At 39.5% G+C, this 21,582-nt stretch overlaps 1 protein-coding gene across 2 annotated transcripts in view; it reads left to right on the top strand.

Moving 5' to 3' along the window:
• The first annotated feature begins 1,641 nt into the window (after positions 1-1,641).
• Positions 1,642-21,582, top strand: part of RABGAP1 (RAB GTPase activating protein 1) — a 4,144,188-nt gene continuing 4,124,247 nt past the window's right edge. The window contains exon 1 of one of the 2 annotated variants that reach the window (XM_044058459.1): positions 1,642-1,913. The gene's annotated coding sequence lies outside the window, so the exon portion shown is untranslated. The remainder of the gene's footprint in view (positions 1,914-21,582) is intronic. The other variant, XM_044058460.1, reaches the window with a different exon arrangement.

Below are 21,582 nucleotides of genomic sequence, written 5' to 3'. Positions count from 1 at the left end.
CAGACCAAAAATGAGGCAAAAATCAGGACTAGACATTCAGTGTAAATCTGGACAGTTGAGACATACCCTTCTATACAGTTAGTAAAGTGACTATAATGAGTCGAGTGCATACTATGCATAAAAATAAGTGACCACATCTGTTATTTGATTACAAATAATGGTCTTTCATCTTCTGTAATAGAAACCCACCCTATTCCAGTTAGTCTCACCCATTCATTTGCTTCCTGCAGCCTCCCCCTTACTTTGATGTAACCAGCTACCACTGGCAAAATAATATATGACTTAGGAGTGAGACAACTTGTCCTCCCCAAAACACACTTTGCTGAGTATAGTGAATATGCCTTTCAAACTCACCGAGTCTACCTCTTGTTTAAAGAAAGTGACTGGAGGGAGGCCCATTTTCAGCAACAACTTCTTGCAGTAACTACAAAAAGATGCAAATTGAACTTGCATCCATCCATCCTCAACCCCTTTTCCCATTTTGCACATGGGGTCTGGTTGTCGCTTCAGCAGTGACAATCATCTCAAGCCAAGGTTACACCGCCGAGTGGCTAGCCCTGCCACGGCAAATTGAACTTGCATGGTTTTCTAAAATAAACTTTAAAAAGTACTAGTTAAAGGTTATTTAATTTTGACTTTTCTGGAGAGCATAAGTTGGTTTATTAGGTTGTAAAAACACATACAAGCAGTTTTTTTTTTGAAGATGTATTATTTTCATCTGGGTTTAAACACCTAGTTATACCTCTCAACTGTCCAGATTTTTGCCCCTTTTTTCTGGTCTGTTCCTCATAAAATTTGTAGTTTTCTGTTTTAAATCATTAAGGACTGAAGTCATTAAATAATACTAAATAATAAACATGTGAGTTTCAGACTTCACAGCCTTCAGAAAATATATAATAATGTAAAATATGTCATCCCAGCAACTTTCTAAATTTATAGATGCTGTATTGAAAATATGTCCCTATTTTGGGGCCTTTGTCCCATTTTTTTTCTCGTTTTGTCTAAATTTCTTGCGCTGAGAGGTATGCACCTCGTTTGTTGGTGAGCTTCTAATGTCACGTTATATGGAGTTTGATAGTTTTGGAAGACTGACAGAAAATGCCTTTTGTCACTTACCTTCTAAGGCACGTAGAGGTAAAAACAAATAAACAAAAAAGTGTGTGTAATGTGAGAAAATAGAACCTTTTAGAGAGCGATTAGGTAGTCTTTCATAAACCGTCTAGCAAAGGTGTAGCCAGATAATTTAATTTTGTACTGGTGTGCTCCTCAACTCACCAAGCGCTTAACAGATGTTTGCATCACATTCCCTATTAAACTATTTAAAAAAAATTATATATATATTCAGTTTATGTAAATCTTTACTGGATATGTTAAATTTAGACTGTTGTGAACATAGTATGGCCTAAAAAAAGCTACGGCTTCTCTGACTGATGTTTATAAAATTATACTCAGTAGAGTACAAAGTCTATGCCTAGCTACACCCTTGCTGTCTAAGTAGGCACGGTCTGTGTTGCTCAAATAGCAACCTATACGAAAGAGAATTGGATAAAGTACGTACACTGAGACAGCCTGTTTGACTAGTTCTGCTTCTTGCAGATTCGTTATACTGCCGCTAACATTATCTAAAGAATAAAACAGTATGCAAAAATAAGTCGCAAAGTACGTTATCGTCTGTAATCCCCACTTTGCCCTACATAAGAAAACGTCTACACATGTTGGCACTTTCCAGATTTTTGTATACCGCTGCATGCATATGTATATAGCCCGTATTTGTACGGTGCAAGCGACTGAAAAAGTACGCAGGCGCAAAGGTTTGTGGGTTGGGGTTTGGGTTCTTGTGTTTACAGCCTATATACCTTATGGATACTGGAAGTGACATAGTCGAGACAGTGTAGCATCGGGCAGACAGGAGGGTAAGGAAGATATTTTGGTTACAAAAAAGTGTGTTTGCTGTTTTAAACTATAATGAAATGCATTGTAGTGTGTGACACTGTGTACAATAGGAGCAGTGAGACGACTGGGAGATGTGAGGATACAGGAGCAGTGTAGGGCCTGCATTCCAGGCCTCATCTTCCTTCTTTTTCTCCATTTAATGTGTAATTTATGCTTGTAATTCCTTTTTTCCTGGATTAAGTGGACTAAATTAATAGATCTGTCAGAAAGACAGAGTTGCTATCTACTGTATATATCCGTTGTCCTACTAGTCTCGGTGCAGCAGAAGTGCTGTTGTTTTTGGGTTTATTTCCTGTCTTTTAAGATTTTGTCAACAGTGTAGATCTGCTTAATTTCTGTCTCAAGTTAAAGTGTTGTTTGAATATTTTATTTAACTTTACATTACGAGTCACCGTACTTTTGGAGTACTTACTAAAGCATGTTCTTGTGTTTGGTCGGTGTGGTGTATACTATTTAAGTTTACAGGGATTCTTTTACAGTCAGTTTTAAACCTTTTGTGTAGATTTTTGGAGACCTATTGATAGTACCCGAAGAGCTGTGATTCCTGTATATTTTACCCTCAATTTAATTTGCATCCCCTTAGAGGGGTGGTGATAGTGTTTCCAAGTGCTACGTATTCGTGATTCAGAATGCCAACAGAGCTTGCCTGGCTGCAAATCGTATTTGATTCTCCAAACTACTTGGAAGTTTAAAATGCAGTGTTTGCAATTTTGCATCGATTGCAACGAGACAAAAGTGTTTTTGCATCATACTTGTTTTTATTCGGTGTTTTTAAATCATTGTGGCATGCTGATTGTGAACGATTTTAATAAAGAGTTGTGGACCTAATACTTAGCCATTTATAGTTGTCATACAGAGTAATCGCCCACAATTTAGTCATTTTCTTAAAGGTTCTGAATATACCGGCATTACAACATTGGAAAGAAGTCAAACAGAACTCAATATATATTTTTTTAAATTGTAGCAGTTGCGACCGTTGTTTAATGATGACCAGAATGAATTCAGGGACTAAGCATACTCACATTGTACAGTTCCTGGAGATGTCCCTGTCCTGTAGGTAGTGAATTGGTCATAACATGGAAATTGTGTATTGACAGTAAAATCTGTTGAGTTTAAGTGATTCTGAATATTGGGATAATATTTTGTCTTGAAGTGAAATTTATTTTTTTTGAGACTTAAGTTGAAATTTGGGTGGGGCAGAAATGTCTAATAAACGCTGTTAATAGCTGTAATGTGCACACTGTTTTGCTTCTAAATGTTGGACTTCTGGTTGTCTTTTCTTTTTACTGATTGCTTACATAGAAATTCCACACTTTTTTCAGCCATTAGATTATGTAATAATCAGGCAAGTGGCTTTATTTATGGTTTGTGTGTGATAGAAAGTATTAAAAATGTCTCTATTTTGTCTTGTTTACATTTTGTCAAATGATTAGTTGATGTGGTTACTATTCTGCTGGACGTAGTTTTTATGGTGGGCATACGAGTTTGTAGGATTTGTAGCTATAGCATCAAAGTGAAGAGGAGTGGCAAGAATATATTTGTTTTAGAGCTGTGGGTTTATTTTCTTGTTGACATGTAGAGCAGTGATGAAAGTAGTGATTGTAAACTATGGAAGTTTGCAACCAAAAGAAACAATGGTGTATGTTTTAAACGTCTTCTTGGAATTTAGTTTTTTTTTCTATAACTTTTATTTAGACTTCGTTACCTGGGTAAATGGGCTAGTCCAAAGAATAATTTTCAAGCACAGCTCATGCCACAGTGGCAAAGACAATAACAAGTAAAAAATGCAGTTTATCAAATTCCTTGACAGCAATATTTTGTATGATTGCACGTACAAAGCCACAGTCAAGAGCTGATGGTGAACAAGTAAGACGTAAATAATTTCCAAACATGCATACTTTTATTAGTGCTTAAATATGCAATGTAAACTTCAGTATAAATACACAATTAGATGTAAGCATTTTATACATCACATCACTATAAGATGTTGGTGTAGTGCAGTGGGCTATGAATCAGCTTTACAATGTTGCATGGCTGTACAAAAAGGTTATGGCAGGCGGCATAATTATGTTTATATCATTCTTATTGTAAGGTAGTATGAAATGAACAAAACATGCAAATTTTGGAATGGAACTCACCAGTATAGTTCAACCTAAAAGTAATACAGGATTGGGTTAGCCTACTTCTCAAGTATTTGCATTTGGTTTCTTTGGACAAACAGTCTGAATGTTTTATTGAAAATCAGGTAGGTGGTCTGTGTTCCTAATGTTCTTAGGGAAATAGTTCCAGCTGTTTGGAACAGTTTTGGTGAAATTTCTTACACACACACACACACACACACACACACACACACACTGCGAATAGGAGCCTGTATAACTGAATGCTTTTATTACTAAATGTATAGGATTGGTTTCTTAATTGCATTTTGAAGCGTGATGGAGGGTAGTCATCATTTAATACTTTACAGATGAGTGTATTAAGTAATAAAATATCTCTGGATGTAACACATAGCCAGTCGTTTTGAGTTGAGAGTAGTATATTGAAGCTTGTGCTTGTTAGGAAGGTATATATATATATATATATATATATATATATATATATATATATATATATATATATAAGTATTTCCTCCCATAAAGTATCTAGGCCAAACTGCAATAACACCCTACTTATAGGACATCTTAACATACGAAGTGTAAATAACAAAGTACCCTACTTACATGCCCTTTTAGATACTCACCACTTTGACATTTTGTGCCTCTCTGAAACTTGGCTTAAGCCAGCCACCAAAGACACTGAGATTACACCCCAGGGCTATAATATACTTAGGCTTGATCGTTCTAAACGTAAAGGTGGTGGAGTGGCAATTCTTTTCAAGAATCATCTTAGCATCTCAACCATCCTGACCAATCCAACACAGGATGTTAGAGCAGAAGCAATCATTGCTAAACTTCAATTAAATGCTCAAAAAGCCCTTTATATCATATGCATGTATATATCACCAGGCAACAATATTCCAATCTTAGAAGACTTTCTCTGTTGGGTTTCCACTAACTACCCACAAGAAACTATTATTCTGGGTGACTTTAATATAGACTGGAATACTATTAATAATGAAAATCCCTCTAACCATATAAATCTACACAGTTTTACTCAATCCATTACCAATACAACAAGGCTTCATAAACCCAGTAAGAAACAGAGTATCTTAGACTGGATACTTATAAACAAAGCCAATATCTCATATAAAGTAGGAACAATGCCAGATGACCTCAGTGACCACTGCCTTACCTATATCTCTAGAAAAAAGACTGACTATAAAAACCTCCCCATCACTAAAACAATACGCTCTACCAAACACTTTCAAACTGACCTATTTCAAAACGAACTCAAAACATGCAACTGGAACCTCTTGAAATCACTTCCACTTAATGAAGCAGTATCTCTCTTCAACTCAACCTTCCTTTCTATACTGGATAAACATGCCCCTGAACGTTCTATTAGAATAAAAACTAAAATAGCCCCTTGGCTCTCAAAGGAAACAAAGAATTTAATTCATTCTAAGAATAAAGTTTGGGCCAAATGGAGACACCACAGAATCAACTCTGACTTTCTTCATTTTTGTAAACTTAGAAACCTCACAAAAAGCTATTATCTCTGACAAAAGAACTACTACTGTGAACTACAACAAAACCATTTCAACAATCCCAAACAATTCTGGTCTTCAATCAACAAACTACTTTCACCCGGAACAACTAAAACTCCCTCCCCTCTAAACGCTGACCCAGATACCCCTGACCTTACTGCAAATGCTTTTAACTCCTTTTTCATAGAAACCATTCAATCTCTTGCTAAACAACTTAACACTAATAACTTCTACCCTCCAAATAAACTTGACTCCACACACAATTTCACTCTACAGCCCATCTCGACCTCTTTCATCTATAAGCTTATTCTCAAACTCAAACCTTGCACCCCCTCTGCTGACAATCTCCCTTCTCTCTTTCTTCAAAAGGCTGCTAAACAAATTTCTTACCCTATATCTATACTCATAAATAGGACTATCCAAGAGGGAACTATACCTGATATATGGAAAGTCTCTCATATCATCCCACTACATAAAGGTGGTAACTCTATCGACTACACAAACTTTAGACCCATTGCTCTTCTCTCACCCCTAGCTAAGATAATGGAAAAATGCATTCATCAGCAACTTGTACAGTATCTCTCTTTACACAACATTATAGCTAACAGCCAACATGGCTTCAGACCACACCATAGCACCTCAACTGCCCTCCTGTCCTTTGTTGATACCATCAACAACTCTCGAAACTCTAACCTTGTCACCTCTGCCCTTTTCATTGACCTTTCCAAAGCTTTTGACATGGTAAACCACTCTTCCCTTATTCACATCCTTGAATCCCTGTCATTTGACAACCTGGCTATAAAATGGTTTACTTCTTATCTAAGTAACAGACAACAAGCTGTTCTTTGGGGCAACCATATCTCCTCCTTACTACCTGTTTCTATTGGAGTCCCACAAGGCTCCATTCTAGGGCCTCTTCTCTTCTCCCTTTACATAAACGATCTTAACACTGTAATCCCTCAGGCAACCTGCATCCAATATGCTGACAATTCTACTATTATCTGTTCAGCATCTACCTCTTCAGAGCTACTCTCTCTAACTCAAACTACCTTCAACACTGTAGAAACTTGGTTTACTAGACGTTACCTTCTCCTTAATGCTAAAAAAACTAAACTTCTCCTTTTCACTCCCACCAGTCGAACCTCCCCTTTAAATTTCAACATCTTGTCTAATGATACCACTGTCATAACTCCTGACACAACAACTAAACTGCTAGGTATAACCATTGATAACAATCTCACTTTTGATCAACACATCAATAACATCATTAAAACTGTTAACAAAAAAATAGGTTCTCTTTACCGTATTAAACCATTTCTTACACCTTCCTCCAGTGCTACTATCGCCCACTCCCATCTGATATCTACTCTCTTTTACGCCTCACCCATTTTCAGTAACCTTAAGAAGGCTAACCTAAATAAACTAGCAACTTGTTACAATAGCATTGCCCGCTTTGCCACCAGTAACCCTTTCAGAACACATCACTGCCACAACCTACAACTCCTAGGCTGGCTTGAGCTTCAAAACTGTCTTATGATCTCACAACTTACTATTGCCCACAAGATACTTTACCATCCTGAAAACACCCCAATACTATCACAGCTGTTAGTCCCTTATAACAATCTTACCTCCCTTCGATCTTCTTCTAAACTCATGACCAAATCTGTAAAATCCCACAACTTAGCTGGAGACTCTCTGTTTGCTAATACTGTAGGTAGGACATGGAATCTACTACCCACAGATATCACTCTAACCTCCTCCTTACCACTCTTTAAACAAAAAATCAAGCAGTACTTCCAAAACCACTGGCTTTGTTCATGCAGGACTCCTGACTAACCTTCAACACATCTCCTACTCAACCTTAACTTTCTTTCATTAATTAATACCTATACTTACTATACTATACTACACTTACTATTTTCTTTGGTCTTGCCCTACTCCCCCTACTCAACCTTAACTTCACTCTTTGACTAATATCTATAGTTACTGTTTCTTTTTCTCTTGCCCTGCTGTTCTCCTCTTATCCTCTGACTCACTCCTACTTTCTCTCCACCACCCTCTCAACTATCTCCCTAACTTGTCACTTTACTTGACTACTGTTTTCTCACTCTTTCCCTCTCTTGTATTTCTACATTAATTCCTTCACATCTCCTGCTTTACATCTCTCTCTTTGACATTTTTCTAACACTTTTATAGCTAATCTTGAGCTTTTTAATATCCACTTTTAATGACCTAGTACAATTTTTACATTTTTGCTTCTAGTGCCTTAGGTTTTTTTGTGTTGTACTTATTACTAAATGTACATTGTTAGTATTCTTAAATTTTGTGTGGAGCTTTTCTCCCCGGGCCTCTACTGAAAATGGACATGTATCCAGCTAGACTAGCCCGGTTAACAAATGGAAAATAAAAATAAAATAAATATTTTATTCTTGGTTGATTGAAGGAGCTGTGACACCCTTGCACTGGCCCAGTAATCAAGGAGCTTCAATCCTGACTACTGGCAACAGTGAGGGACGTACACAATAGGAGGATTACAAGTACACATACAGTAAAGTGCAAGTTCCCTTAAGAACACACAGAGATAAGTCAGTCTGCGGCTGGTTTCTCCCGATCAACAATATGACTCCCACTGGTACAGCTGTAGGGTTAAGATCTCAGCCGAGTGTCCAAGCTAAGACCTCCTGCACTCTCTCTGTCTAACCAGTGCTTCGTGTCTCTGCCCAAGTAACTGACACACACACACTTTGAGATTTCATTGATATACAAACAGACACACACACCTGGGAAAGGCTGGCACAGGTTTATTAGCTCTGCCTCCTTCTTCCCAGACTATAAGGTAGTACCAGCTGCCACCAGTCATCCTTACTTAACAGCTACTATAAGGCCCTTACAAAGGGTGTCTGATCCTGCTGTGTAATGTTACTATTATCCAAATGGTAGTTTTAACCAAGACTTGCAAGGCTATTTAGTAGTGGCCTGTACAGTGTCACCAAATACATATGCAAGTACTCTGAGAGCTTAAATATGTCTCATAAATATCAGCCACAAAGATAGGTCTAAATATATTTTAATAATAAAAGAACACGACAATACTTGGAAAACAAACACAGTTGCTTCAGAGTTTGAAATCACAGGAAATATTTTAAAACCTTGCAGGGCAGTCTCCAATAAATACAGAAAGCATCTAAACTAATCTTTACTATTTTTCTATCTATATCTAAAGGAGATAATGTGTCCTAAGTTTGGCTTACAAACAACACATGGGCAAAAGTACTGGGTGGATGTTTCTAGGTTCAAGACAAGATACAAAATGCATAATCTCTCTCTTTCTGAAATTAATATCAAACATTACCGCTAGGTTAGCTTGGATGACATCATCTTTGTCACCTGACTTCAGTTCCCAGGCTAAACAGATAGTAACAGAATTTAACATCTCTGTGTGAGAAGTACATATCTCTCAGAAGTTTGGAGAACTGTGTAGCTGCTAGGAAGTCATAAAGCAATCAAGCACTTTACATTTTAAACCCAGTAATTACTTTTCTTTTCAGACAATAGAAAAATGAAAAGTTCAAGTCATCCTGTCTCCTTGCTGCATTAACTATTATAGCACATCGTAAAGTACTTAATTTCAACTTATTTTCTTGACATTTTGTAAGTTAATCTTCTGTGTTCTAGCAGGGTATGCTGTGGTTACATTCCTAAAGTTCAGTACAGAACATACAGTTCTGTATAAATCGTATCAATATTCATAAATGACATATAATTATTTACAAAATTCCAGATAGCTGGGCTGGCAGTGTCACAGGAGCATAGTATTGTGTACAGGGTGAAGTGCAGTTTAAGGGAAGTTGTATTAACTGAGGAGGCGTATATTTATGGCAGTGGCTTGTCTAGCGTCAAGACATTTTATGTGAGACTTAAAACTGAGTTAATACTTTTGATGTGAGTGTCAAATGTTGGAATTAAATGCTTTTGGTATAAATTGGTATTGGATACCTCCTGACTAGTGATAGCAAGAGGGGTGCCCATGGGGTATTTAATGTTGAGCTAAGGGGTGGCGCTTCATTTTCTAGCAGTACCAAATAGCATAATCTGTTTTGCGTATTGATGGACAACTTCTTTTTTTACAAAGTCTGTCCCATATAGCTTTCAAAATCCTTCTGAGGCACACTGTTGAGAATAGGTGGACCTTTTGTTTGATCTGGTTACAACATTATCTGCATACATTATACAGTTAATCTGAAGCAAATCTCTGAGTGGATTAATATATGATGAGAGTAAAAGAGAGCCTAGGAATGAACCTTGTGCTCCCAGTCTGAGTGGCATTTTAAGAACAAGTCACTGTGAAAGTTTTGTTTTTAGGATGGTACTCCAGTCATTCTACAACTTCAATGGAGGAAACCTAAGTCTGACAGATTAGGTAGCAACATAAAATGGTCATCAGTTTTCAAAACCCCCTTAAAGATCTAAAAAGATGGATCCTGTAAACTTAATCTTGCTTATTGTTGTAAAAGATGTGTGCTGTGTAGTTAGTCTGCATTTCCCTCCTAACTTTAGCTCTCTGTGAGAATTTCATATATTTTATACGGTAATCAAGCATCCAGTCAAGTATTTTAGCTGTCAAGTCAGATTGGTAATAGTGCAAACGTTATTGAAGAATGAAGTTTTGCCAGGAGGATAGTCATGGTGTGTTTAAAGCTGTACCGAAGGATTTTTGTTGTAAAGAGACAGATTGAAAAATATGTGCCAGAGGCTTACTGAGAGTATAGCTAGCTAGTCTTAGAATTTTGGGGTGAGAAGTTGAAACTTGAGGATCTTGCATGTGCCCATGTTTGCAAGGAGATTTTTGTCTCCTTTTTTTGGTAATGGCCTCGCAACAAATGTGAAATGGAGAAAATGATTGGAGTGAAGGTGGTCAGAAAAAATCAACATGGTAGGTAGTAGGGGACAGCTGATATTCTCAACTAGGAGTACTGTTGCTACTTGTTTTTTGGAAAAATTGGAAGTGCAGTTATTTCCTTCCAAGATGAATGGTTTGTAGTTATCTGGCATATTCAGTTTTGGTACAACTGTTTATTCACCTTGGTTACCTTTTTAGAGTTTGGTACATGCTGAATATATGTATATATGATGGTTCTTTTTTTCATTCTGCCCAGGCTTCATCTGTTTATTAGTTTGAAATCGGGGATAAGCCAAGGGGAGTATCTGTCTTGAGCTCTTCTTTCTATGGGAATAGTTATCTGAGAGGGAGAGAGAAGGTAGAAAGTGGATAGGGCTGTAATGTCACCGCATTGATAGAAGGTAAAATTGTCGTCCAGCTTTTGTAGCTCTGAAGAGAGAGTATCCACAACAGAGTCACGGATTACTCCATTCTGGTTTTCAAAGTAACAAATTTAGTTTTACGACTTTTAAATGATCAGACCGGCTATTGATTAATAGTAACTTGGGTAATTTGAGAGTATCTGCAGCTGTTTCAGTTTATCTGATACATTAGTTATAATCACACCAGACTGTCTGTTTTTAATTTGTAAATATGTTTCCAGAAAAGATAACCTGAAGTGTTTTGAAATTTGTACAGGTTTAGTTGTATGCTCATTTGTCACTGAGGCAAAATATTACAGAAGGAGCATTGTTCTCAGAGTCTGTCTGGATTGTTTGTTTTTGTTCTTACCAGGCTTGTCCTAACAATTGCATACCTGTTAAGAGTCTCTCTGTAGACAGTGCCACATATGCAAGAGTTTAGTTTTACTCACTGAAAAAGTTGTAATAAATATAGCCTTTCTTGCCATGAGACGTAACCTGTACGTGGCACATGCTCCACTTGATGGAGAGCTTTATGGTACTTGTGACAGTAATAGGTTGGTGGTTATGAACAGACATGTTCATACATGTATTCCTTAATCATTTATACATACTGTTTGTTGCCATATGTACTTCAGTAGAATGTATGGGTTCTACCCATCCAAGGGTTTCACTGCACAAATCGGAATGTACCACAACTTTTCCGGGAGGGGGGTTTGCTTTTTGAGTGCTGCATTTCTGTCTCGCTCTTTGTATGTGGTTATCAAACTCCGAAGCCAGTGCATGCATATGAAAAGGCACTGGCTGTGTAAGCAAGCTGTGGTACTTTCCATGATTTTTCGTGACCCATCTGAAGGGCGGGATTAGCAGCAGTTGCTTAACCTCACTTAATTTATGCAACACACTTGAATTAGTAACATTTTAACAGCTATTAATGGAACGGAGTAATCCGGACAATTGCAGTAGTGTTCAAGTCACATATTCTTTCTAGCAAAAGTAAACGATTGCATATAATATATTCCATTTCATCATGGTACTGCGATAGTACCAGTGTGAAGGTAAACTTTTATTCATTATGCTTTTATGTAATGGGATTCATGTGAATGTGGACCAAATCAAAATGCTGTGTAATTGTGTTTTTTTTTTTTTTTTTAAGTACTACACTGTCAAAGATGGCACTAATTTTAATATGTGTTTTAATTTACTTTGTATGTTGTATACCATTATACTGATGGAAATTTTCTCCCTGGGCCTCCAATGCAAAGGAGTTCTACGCTCAAGACTTCCCCATTCAATAATTAAAAAGAAATGGGTACCTTTTTTCCATTGGTTGGGCTGTTTTTAACTGTATTGCCTCTTCTGTGCAGCTGATTGAGTAACTCTCACTGTCCTTAACTATGTTTGTGAATTTTTGGGGTAGATATTCTAATGAACATTTGCTGGATGTCAATTAAATGTGAATATTGATATAGTACTGATAGACTAAAATTAGAAAATGCTCTGACTGCTGGTAAGCATTTCTTAGTTTGCCTGCCCTGCCATTTCTATGCTTGGGTTGCATAGAGCCTAGATTCTTGCAGGCAAGCATTATGGTTATTTTCAACCATTGAAAGTCACCCACTTTTCTGTCCAGTGTACTCTTAGATTAGCATGACCTTCTTCAGAAGTTGTAGAAAGTAGAATTATATATACTTGCACACTATATGGTGTTATTTTAATACTATAAAACTGGGAAAATGCTAGTCTTCTCATACACTCCTTTTTTTATTGGATGAAGTGAACTAAACCTGTACAAAGTAAAATGTAGCTTTTGAAAATTGCATTTGCCTTTTCAGTGAATTGTAGTACTTAAATGTGTAAAATTAGTTTGTAAATTGCATTTGCCTCTTAAAATGTATAGCAATTTAAAAATGAAACTATGGCTTGATTTGTGCAGATGTTTGGTTGCAGGTGTGATGCTTGAAGGTTTGAGTAGGGTCATATGATGATGCCTTATTTGGACAATGGGGTTGTATTGTTTCCCTCCATGGACATGTAACCAACCAAAGAAAAAGCCCTAAGAAATCCTACTTGGCATTTAGCTACAGGAGCTTCTTGTGGAGGATATGGAGATGGAGCTAAACTGGCATATCTCCCTACTTGCAAGGACTCTCTCTTAAATGTAAAAGCCATAGCAGCAAGAGAACAGACTAGTGTTATAGCCACAACAGCGAGAGAACAGACTGCCTTTGTTCAGGAGCAAGTATTTTTTTTTTATTGCAGGTGATAGTTTTTTTTCTTTTGTGAGCATTTTCTGTATGTGCAAGTGTTTTTCTATTTTTTATTCCTTGTACATATTGTATATTTATTTTGTAAAGGAAATTCCGTAAATTGTATCTTCTCATTTAAAGAGGTTTTCATTATTCAGCTTTAAATGCTTGTGGGTGGTAGTAGCCTTAAGGGTTGATGCATTTTAAAGGTGAACCTTTAAACTGTGCATCACCTGTGATGTTCTTCATTCCACATTGCTGCAGTCCTAACCATTGGGTAGTCCGCTGTCCAGTCGGCCCGAATACCAAAGTATATGGCTGACGTCGGTCAAGGCGCATTAAACTGACGTCAGGACGTCAGGGTACTAATGCGCATGACCGACGTCATATCCTCAGTCTTTTTTGCCGCATGGTCCGATGCAGAAGCAGTTTTGCGAGTGCAGGTTGGCGTTCTGAAATATTTCCGAAGTCGGAGTTTCAGACCGAATCAAAGTTGGCTAAGTACCCCGTTGGGGAACATTTTGGTTTTTTCTTGCCTCAGTCTTTAACCGGATGTCAGAAAAAGTGAATAACTGTATTTCTTGTGGGAAACAGATACCTCATAGGGATTACCATACTTTGTGTATACCTTGTTTAGGGCCTGAGCACGACGTTGTTGGTTGCCGCTCTTGTGCTAGATTTAACAAACGCACTATTAAGAGGAGGTTAGACTGTGCCAGGTTAGTGTTGGGGAAGCGGTGTAATTACAAAATGCCGTCGGATGCTCCGACGCCCGCTTCGTCCAAAAAGCGCAAGGACAAGACAGCAAAGCCTAGGGTTGATGAACCGGCAGTCCCGGACGTCGGTTCTTTAGAAGGCTCAGTGGAGCCAGAGGTTTTGCCAGGAGTTTCTTTGGAGTCTCAGGCAGAGACTTTACTGTTACAGGATGTGCCCTCTCAGGAGGTAGGCCAGGCTGAGGGGGCTTCTCAGGTAACTGTTCTTCCCTCTCTTCCCAAAGTAGTTAGAGCTTCTCCTACTGTTTCCAAAACTTCTTTGAGAGGTAGGCCAAGTTCAGCTTCAGTGGGGGCTTCTCCTAGCACTTCAGGTTCTGTGCCTAAGAAACATATGCTTAAAATGGCAGAAGATTTAATTACTATGATTAGAGGCTCTATGCCCCCTCCTGATAAGAGGCCTCGGGTGGAACCGGAGTTTGAGAGTTTTGACCGGTGTTCAGAGGCTTCTGAGTCTTCTGTGGAAGACTTGCAGGAGTATCCTCCTTATTCTGATTCTGATGTGGATGATTCCACTCCTACAGCTTCTCCTCCTGAGGATTTCTCATTTTCAGAGACTCTGCATTCCATGAGAAAGCACTTTAAATGGGAAGGCCAAGATTACTCTGATTCCAGGAAAAGGCTTAGGGAATTCTTATTTTTACCCCAGCATAGGCCCTTGGCTATACCTCCTGTGTTGAATGTGGTGGAAGATGTTTTTGCAGAGGCTTCCCTGAACCCTGATTCTTTGCCTCCTGCCCCTGTTAAGCCTGATAGGTACTATAGGGTGCCTGAAGCTCATAAGTATCTGTTTAAGAGTCCTAGGGCAGACCCGGAAACTGTTTCTCAGGGGCCTAAGGGTGTTAAGGCCTCTGTTGTTAAAAATCCTGTTCCCACTGATAAAGAGGCAAGGGCTTTGGATAGGTGGGGAAAGAAAGTGTATACTTCTTCCACTTTAGCCATGAGAGCGTTGAATTGTCAGTTTCACATGCTAAAATATCAAAATTATCTCCTTTCACAATTGAAATCTAAGGTGGATGCTTTGGCGGAAGGTATAGAGTGTAAAGAGTTGCTGGATTTAGTTCATGTGTCTGAACAAGTGGGTAAGCATTCTTTGCAATGTGGTTTTGATGCTGTGCAGGCCTCCTCGAGGGTGGCTGCCACTAGTTCTGTTCTTCGCAGGCATGCCTGGTTGAGGGATCAGAATTTAGCAGAACATGTTAAGACTAGGATTTTGGATGCTCCTTTACAGTCTGATGTGTTATTTGGTTCGCCTGTGGAAGCAGTTTTAAAGAAAATGGAGGACAAAGCTAAGTCTATGCAAACTGTTAAAGATTTTTGCAGGTGCAGCCACCGAAGTTTAGTAGAAATTGGCCTACTAAGGGATGGACATATCCTGCTTATGATTCCCAGTCTAGGGGTAGGTCTAGACGTGGTAGGGGCAGAGCTCAAGGTTCTTTTAGGCCTAGAACAGGGGTTCACCTGCTCAGCCTTCTGGTGAGGGCAGGGGTCAGTCCTTTCGTAAACAGACCCAATGACCTGCCTTTTCAGCTGCCAGTAGATTCTCGTCTGGCAGCTCCTTTGGGAGGAAGACTGTCTCTTTTCAAAGAAAATTGGGATTTAATCACTCAAGACAGATGGGTGTTGGATATCATTCACCACGGTTACAGGTTTTATTTCCATACATTGCCCCCTTTCAAAGGCATGCCAGACGTTCCCCCTCCACAAAGGAAAGAGGCTCACAAGCAAATTTCTTTGTTACTCCAAATAGCAGCTATCCAGCCAGTCCCTGTACCAGAAAGGGGCCTAGGATTTTATTCTCGCCTGTTCCTAGTTCCAAAGAAGGGGAACACGTGGAGACCAATTTTGGATTTATCTATCCTCAACACTTATCTGGACATTCCCAAGTTCAAGATGTTGACGTTACAACAGCTTTTACCTCTGCTGGGCAAAGATCATTGGATGGTAACTTTAGATCTCAAGGAAGCTTACCTTCATGTGCCTATAAGACTAAGTTGCAGGAAGTATCTGCGTTTTCGAGCTGGAAATTCTCATTATCAGTTCTCTGCATTGCCCTTTGGCTTATCTACTGCGCCCAGAGTATTCACAAAGGTTCTGGCTCCAGTGATAGCTTACTTCAGGCTGAAAGGAATTCAAATCTATCCTTACTTGGACGACTGCCTGATTCTGGCTCAAGAAAAGGAAGACCTTCTACAGCATCTGGAATATGTCATAGCAGTGCTAAGATGCCTAGGGTATTCTGTGAACGAAATAAAGTCCAGTCTAGTACCCTCTCAAGACATGTGCTTTCTGGGTGTGAGACTGAATACAGCAGCCCAGATGGCCTTTTTAACCCCGGACAAACAAAAGAATCTTTCCAGTTACTTCCATCAACTATCTCTTCAGTCCGGGCTGACTGCAAGGACAGTCCTTCAAGCCTTAGGGTTCATGGCATCTTGTATTCTGGTGCTTCCCAATGCCAAACTGCATATGAGGAAGCTGCAATGGTATCTCAAAAATGTGTGGACACAGCACTGCCAGGATTTGGACACTGTCATTCAAATAATACCTTGCATTCAAAAAGAATTTTTGTGGTGGGCTCAGGAATGTCACCTAAACAAGGGACTCTCTGTGACCCGACCAGAGGCGAGTCAGATTTTAACGACAGATGCCTCGGACATTGCTTGGGGAGCTCATCTAAATGGAAAGTGGATACAAGACAAGTGGCCTGCCAGACTACAGCATCTACATATCAATATGAAGGAGATGTTAGCAGTTCAGTTTGCATTAATGGCTTTCAAGGAGTTACTTCTTCCTGGGCAGGTGTTGATTCTAACAGACAACACAACTGTCATGTGGTACATCAACAAACAAGGGGAACACATTCTTATCCTCTATGCAGGCAAGCAATGATTTTATGGGAGACTGCTCAGCTTGCAACTAACTCTTCATGCAAGGTTTCTGCCGAGCACAGAACTCCTTAGCAGATGTGTTAAGCAGGCAAATCATGGATCCCCACGAGTGGAAACTGGATCTTCATGTATTTCAGAATTTGACAGTGTCATGGGGAACTCCAGACATAGATCTGTTCGCTTCTCCACTAAACCACCAGCTGCCAAAGTTTTGCACAAAGGGGTTTCATCACACAGCTTGGAAAGTGGACGCTCTTTCTTTCAGTTGGAAAAATCTTCATGTGTATGCCTTTCCACCTCTCCCTCTTCTCCCAAAGGTGCTCCTAAAGATCAGACAAGACAAGCCAAGGATGATTTTGATAGCTCCAGATTGGCCTCGGCAACACTGGTACCCACTTCTAAGGAGTCTGGTAAGGAAGCCTCCATGGCCTTTACCATTGATTCCACACCTGTTATCTCAGAGGGACGGTCACCTGCTCAATGTCAAGCTTCAATCTCTTCATCTAACAGCCTGGCATATTCTGTTTTGAAACACAGCAGGTCTCAACTTCCTCAACAAGTTTTAAATGTGATTATGGAAGCCAGAAGACCTAGTACAAGGAAAGTGTACGCAGAAAAATGGAAGAGATTTTTATTTTGGAGTGCAGCAAAGAATTTGGAGATTTCTGAGCCTAATTTGAGTGTGGCTCTTCAATATCTTACTGAGTTATTGGACAAAGGTTTGTCCTTCTCTTCCATTAAAATTCATGCTGCAGCAATTTCAGCTCACTATGATTGTGACCCACCATTGTTTTCACATCCTTTGTTCAAGCAGTTTCTTAGAGGGCAAAGAATATAAGACCCCCACGTAGAGCTCCTACTCCTGCTTGGGATCTCAATTTTGTGTTGGAAAAACTTACTCTACAACCTTTTGAGCCTGCGGCTACTGCTGAGTTAAAATACTTGTCATGGAAGACTGCTTTTTTGTTGGCCATTACTTCTGCAAGAAGGGTTTCTGAGTTGCAGGCCCTTATGGCAGTAGAGCCCTTTTTGATTTTCCATAAGGATAGAGTATCATTACGCACTAATCCTTCCTTTATGCCTAAGGTGGTTTCTAGTGTGGCTTTAAACCAAACTATTCATTTGCCTACTTTCTATGCAGATCCCCAAAACAAGGGAGAAAAGATTTTGCACACTTTAGATGTACATAGGCAGTTACGTTATTATTTAAGCAGGACTAGGGATTTCAGGCAGTCTCAGCAGTTGTTTGTTTCTTTTGCCTTGACTTCTCAGGGCAAGCCTGTGTCTAAGCAAACTATTTCTAAGTGGATTGGGTTTTGCATTTCTTTTTGTTATTCCCATCATGGCAAGGAGATTCCGGCTGGGATTAGGCCTCATTCCACAAGGGCTACTGCCACTTCAACAGCATTTCTCAGGGGGGTGGCAACTAAGGATATTTTGGAGGCAGCTACTTGGAGTTCAGTACATACTTTCTCTAAGCATTACCACCTTCCTCTCTACTCTAAATCTAGGGCTGGTTTTGCCACAGCTATTTTGCAAGGCATGTTGACAGCTCCTGCTTCCTTATGATTTGCCAGCCTCCCTTACCTCTGCTTTGGGATTCTACCCAATGGTTAGGACTGCAGCAATGTGGAATGAAGAACATAGTACAGTTTTGTACCTACCATAAATGTAGATGTTCGAGGATCCACATTGCTGCAGTCCAATTACCCTCCCTCCTTCCCTCTGTGTTTAGGGGTTGTGGTGTGGGTTAGGCTATACTCTTGTGCATTTGTATATATTGTATATATGTTTGGTGCAGGGTTTTTGTTGGTGTTTTGGTTTGGGCCTTGTCTTTTTAGGGCCTTCTGACATCTGGGGCAAGAAAAGACTGAGGATATGACGTCGGTCATGCGCATTAGTACCCTGACGTCCTGACGTCAGTTTAATGCGCCTTGACCGACGTCAGCCATATACTTTGGTATTCGGGCCGACTGGACAGCGGACTACCCAATGGTTAGGACTGCAGCAATGTGGATCCTCGAACATCTACATTTATGGTAGGTACAAAACTGTACTTTTTGAAGTGTGGCTGCTTGGATTTAATTGCTTTCATTTAAACACTGGCTTATAGTAAGGATAAACCTATAAGATGTCATGTGTTCTTGTTTTGCTCAAGTGGTGGTGGCACCATTACCAAAAGCTTGGGAGAGGGTATTGGTGCTGAAGAGTTTCCATTTACATCTTCCACTCTCACAATATTTTACAGAATGGAGTCTGCAGAATTAATTCTGTTCAAGTTAATGTTGAATGAAAGGCATTGGGTTATGTCTGAGCAGGATAAAATCCTTGAGAGCTCTAGGTGTAAATTGTAAATGTCATTTGAGTGTGGCAGGATCTGTTTACCCAAAGTAGCAGTGCATGTTTTATCTTGCACCCTTAGAGTCCCCATCCTAACACCTGTCAACATACATTAGACATTTGGACCTATGTCTGGTTCCATTGCATCTTAAATTTTGACAGCAGTGATGCTAGATAGCCCATTGTTCTATATTATTTAATGTGGTTTATATGCCTGTCTGATAAATTAGTTGGCAAGCATCACTGAGATTTTGTAAATTGGGCTTGTTTAGCCTGCAGTACTTGCATGTTTTTTTTTTTCCCTGTAGGAGGCGTCCAGTGGCTGTTGTACTTGCTTCTAGTTGGCCCATTGGTCCATACGTTCCAAGGAGATGGACCATACCTCTTAACTAGTTGAGGAATGCCTATCTTCCATTTATTGCTTTCCCGAGAGTTTCAAGTGTCACTCAATTCCTCAGAGAGAGACAGATGGTAGGGAATGGTCCATCTTGTTGGTGCTGCTGGATGGCTTGCCCTCTCCCCTTAGGTACACCCCTCCTACCTCAGCAACTCTTCTCAGCCTTGATTTTGATGTCTTCTGAGAGGAAGTATATGTTTGCATGTGAGGTTTCCCATGGATTAGAAGTGCAGATGCAGTCATGCAGTGTAGGCTTTTATTCATGCTAGGTGACAACTGTGTTGCAATCCATGAACCTCCACCCCCCCAGCCAGTTCCTGTTGGCACCTGATCTGCAAAATGAAACTGATAATCACCTGTGTAGTTGAGGCTTTACTGCTGTACATGAAAATAAGCTAGCAACTGGTGGATGGTTCGTAATGGTAGTTTAATAATAAGCTTATTATTAAACTACCATTACGAACCATCCACCAGTTGCTAGCTTATTTTCATTTACTTGACTATTCCTTTTGCCGTGCAACTCCTTACGTGCAGGGGATATTTTTACTGCTGTACACCACAGAGTTGACTAACCTGCAAAACAGTGTGGTCACCAAAAAGTGTATATAGTCAGAGTCCAAAGTTAAATTGAACACTGATATATTTTGTACAGCAGTTATTTTCCAGTCCTTGTCCGAGTAGTTTGGGGGGATTATAAGAAGCATGGAAAATTTGAGTATGGCAGTTAACTAAGGAGTGCAAAATCAAGGGAATACATATGGCAGTCTGTACAAGGAAGATATGTTAATAACTTTTATGTACATCTGAAATATAGTCCACTGAAATGGGAGACAGCTAGGCAGTGGCAGTAGGTGCAGAGTTGGTAGCAAAGTAGCTTGGGCCATCCCCAGATCTTGGAACACTGTTGGAATTAAGAGAGGCTATAACTGGAGATGACATGCTGTAGGTTAAAGCAGCTGACAGACTGACGGGCAACTTGAAGTACAGGAGTGGAAGTTAAGAGAAAAAGCAGGTACTGGTCCTTTGTCAGTGGCACTTGAGTAATGGGAGGGAGCCTAGCTCTAATTTTCCTTTTTTATTAAGAGTTGATGACATTGATTTTAAGTCCATCATTTGATTGGGTTTATAATCCTCACCAAATGGATCAGGGACAGTGGATGGAGTTTAATTTGTCTGCTCAGAGGTAATAGAGCGCATGCTGTGATAAATGACTGTGTTTGTTTTTTTATTTTCTTTACCTTTTAATTATTAAAAAAACAGACTACTTGTGTCTCTCTTTTTTTTTTTTCTGACTTACTCCTGTTGCTTATTAGAGCATAGAAAAAGGCATATGATAGCGTGAGTGATTATATTTTGATATCTTATGATAAGGTAGCTGTCACTCGGTAATTTGTGGACATGTGAATCTGGTTAACAGATTGGGAGTGCAGCACAACTAAGGAGGTGGAAGGGAGGGTGACCTCTGGCCAGCAGGACATGACTACTTTAAGTAGGGTGTACCCGGTACCCCACATGGGTATAAAGGAACTAATGGGGGTACTGTAAAACTTTTGGCTTGCACAGACAAAAGGGTAAAATATTGGCTTGTGTGTATGACGGTGTCTTGGAGTGAAATGTTTGTGTAGTAGCCGGATGGAGCATTATCTTAGGCAGGCTCGTAATCCAAGAATAAACTTGGTGATGTTCTATGTCCATATTGCAGTGCAACAAATTTCTTTTAAAATGTGCATTAAAAAATGAAAGACTGTTTATACTCTAAATTGTATGTGTGGTTGTGGAGCTGTATGAAGGTCTAATAAATCGGAGGTTTCTGCAAAGTTTCCAGTATTAGTTACTGGGTGTTAGCTTTTTTTTTTCCGTGCTTCCGATGTTGTGTTAATTTTCTTTTCTTGTGTATTGCTGGAGTATGTCCATGGTAGGTAGACTGCTCTGCTCTGGTCCTGCACTAAAGCAAAACTGTGATGGACAGGACTGTGATCGTTTTGACTGAGTTTTAAATCCTCACTGCTAGTTAACCTCATATGATGTGAGGTCA

Source organism: Protopterus annectens, chromosome 16.part0 (assembly GCF_019279795.1).
Source record: "Protopterus annectens isolate FY-2018-M chromosome 16.part0, PAN1.0, whole genome shotgun sequence".
Taxonomy (NCBI): Eukaryota; Metazoa; Chordata; order Ceratodontiformes; family Protopteridae; genus Protopterus; species Protopterus annectens.
This window is presented reverse-complemented; position numbering and strand designations above follow the sequence as displayed.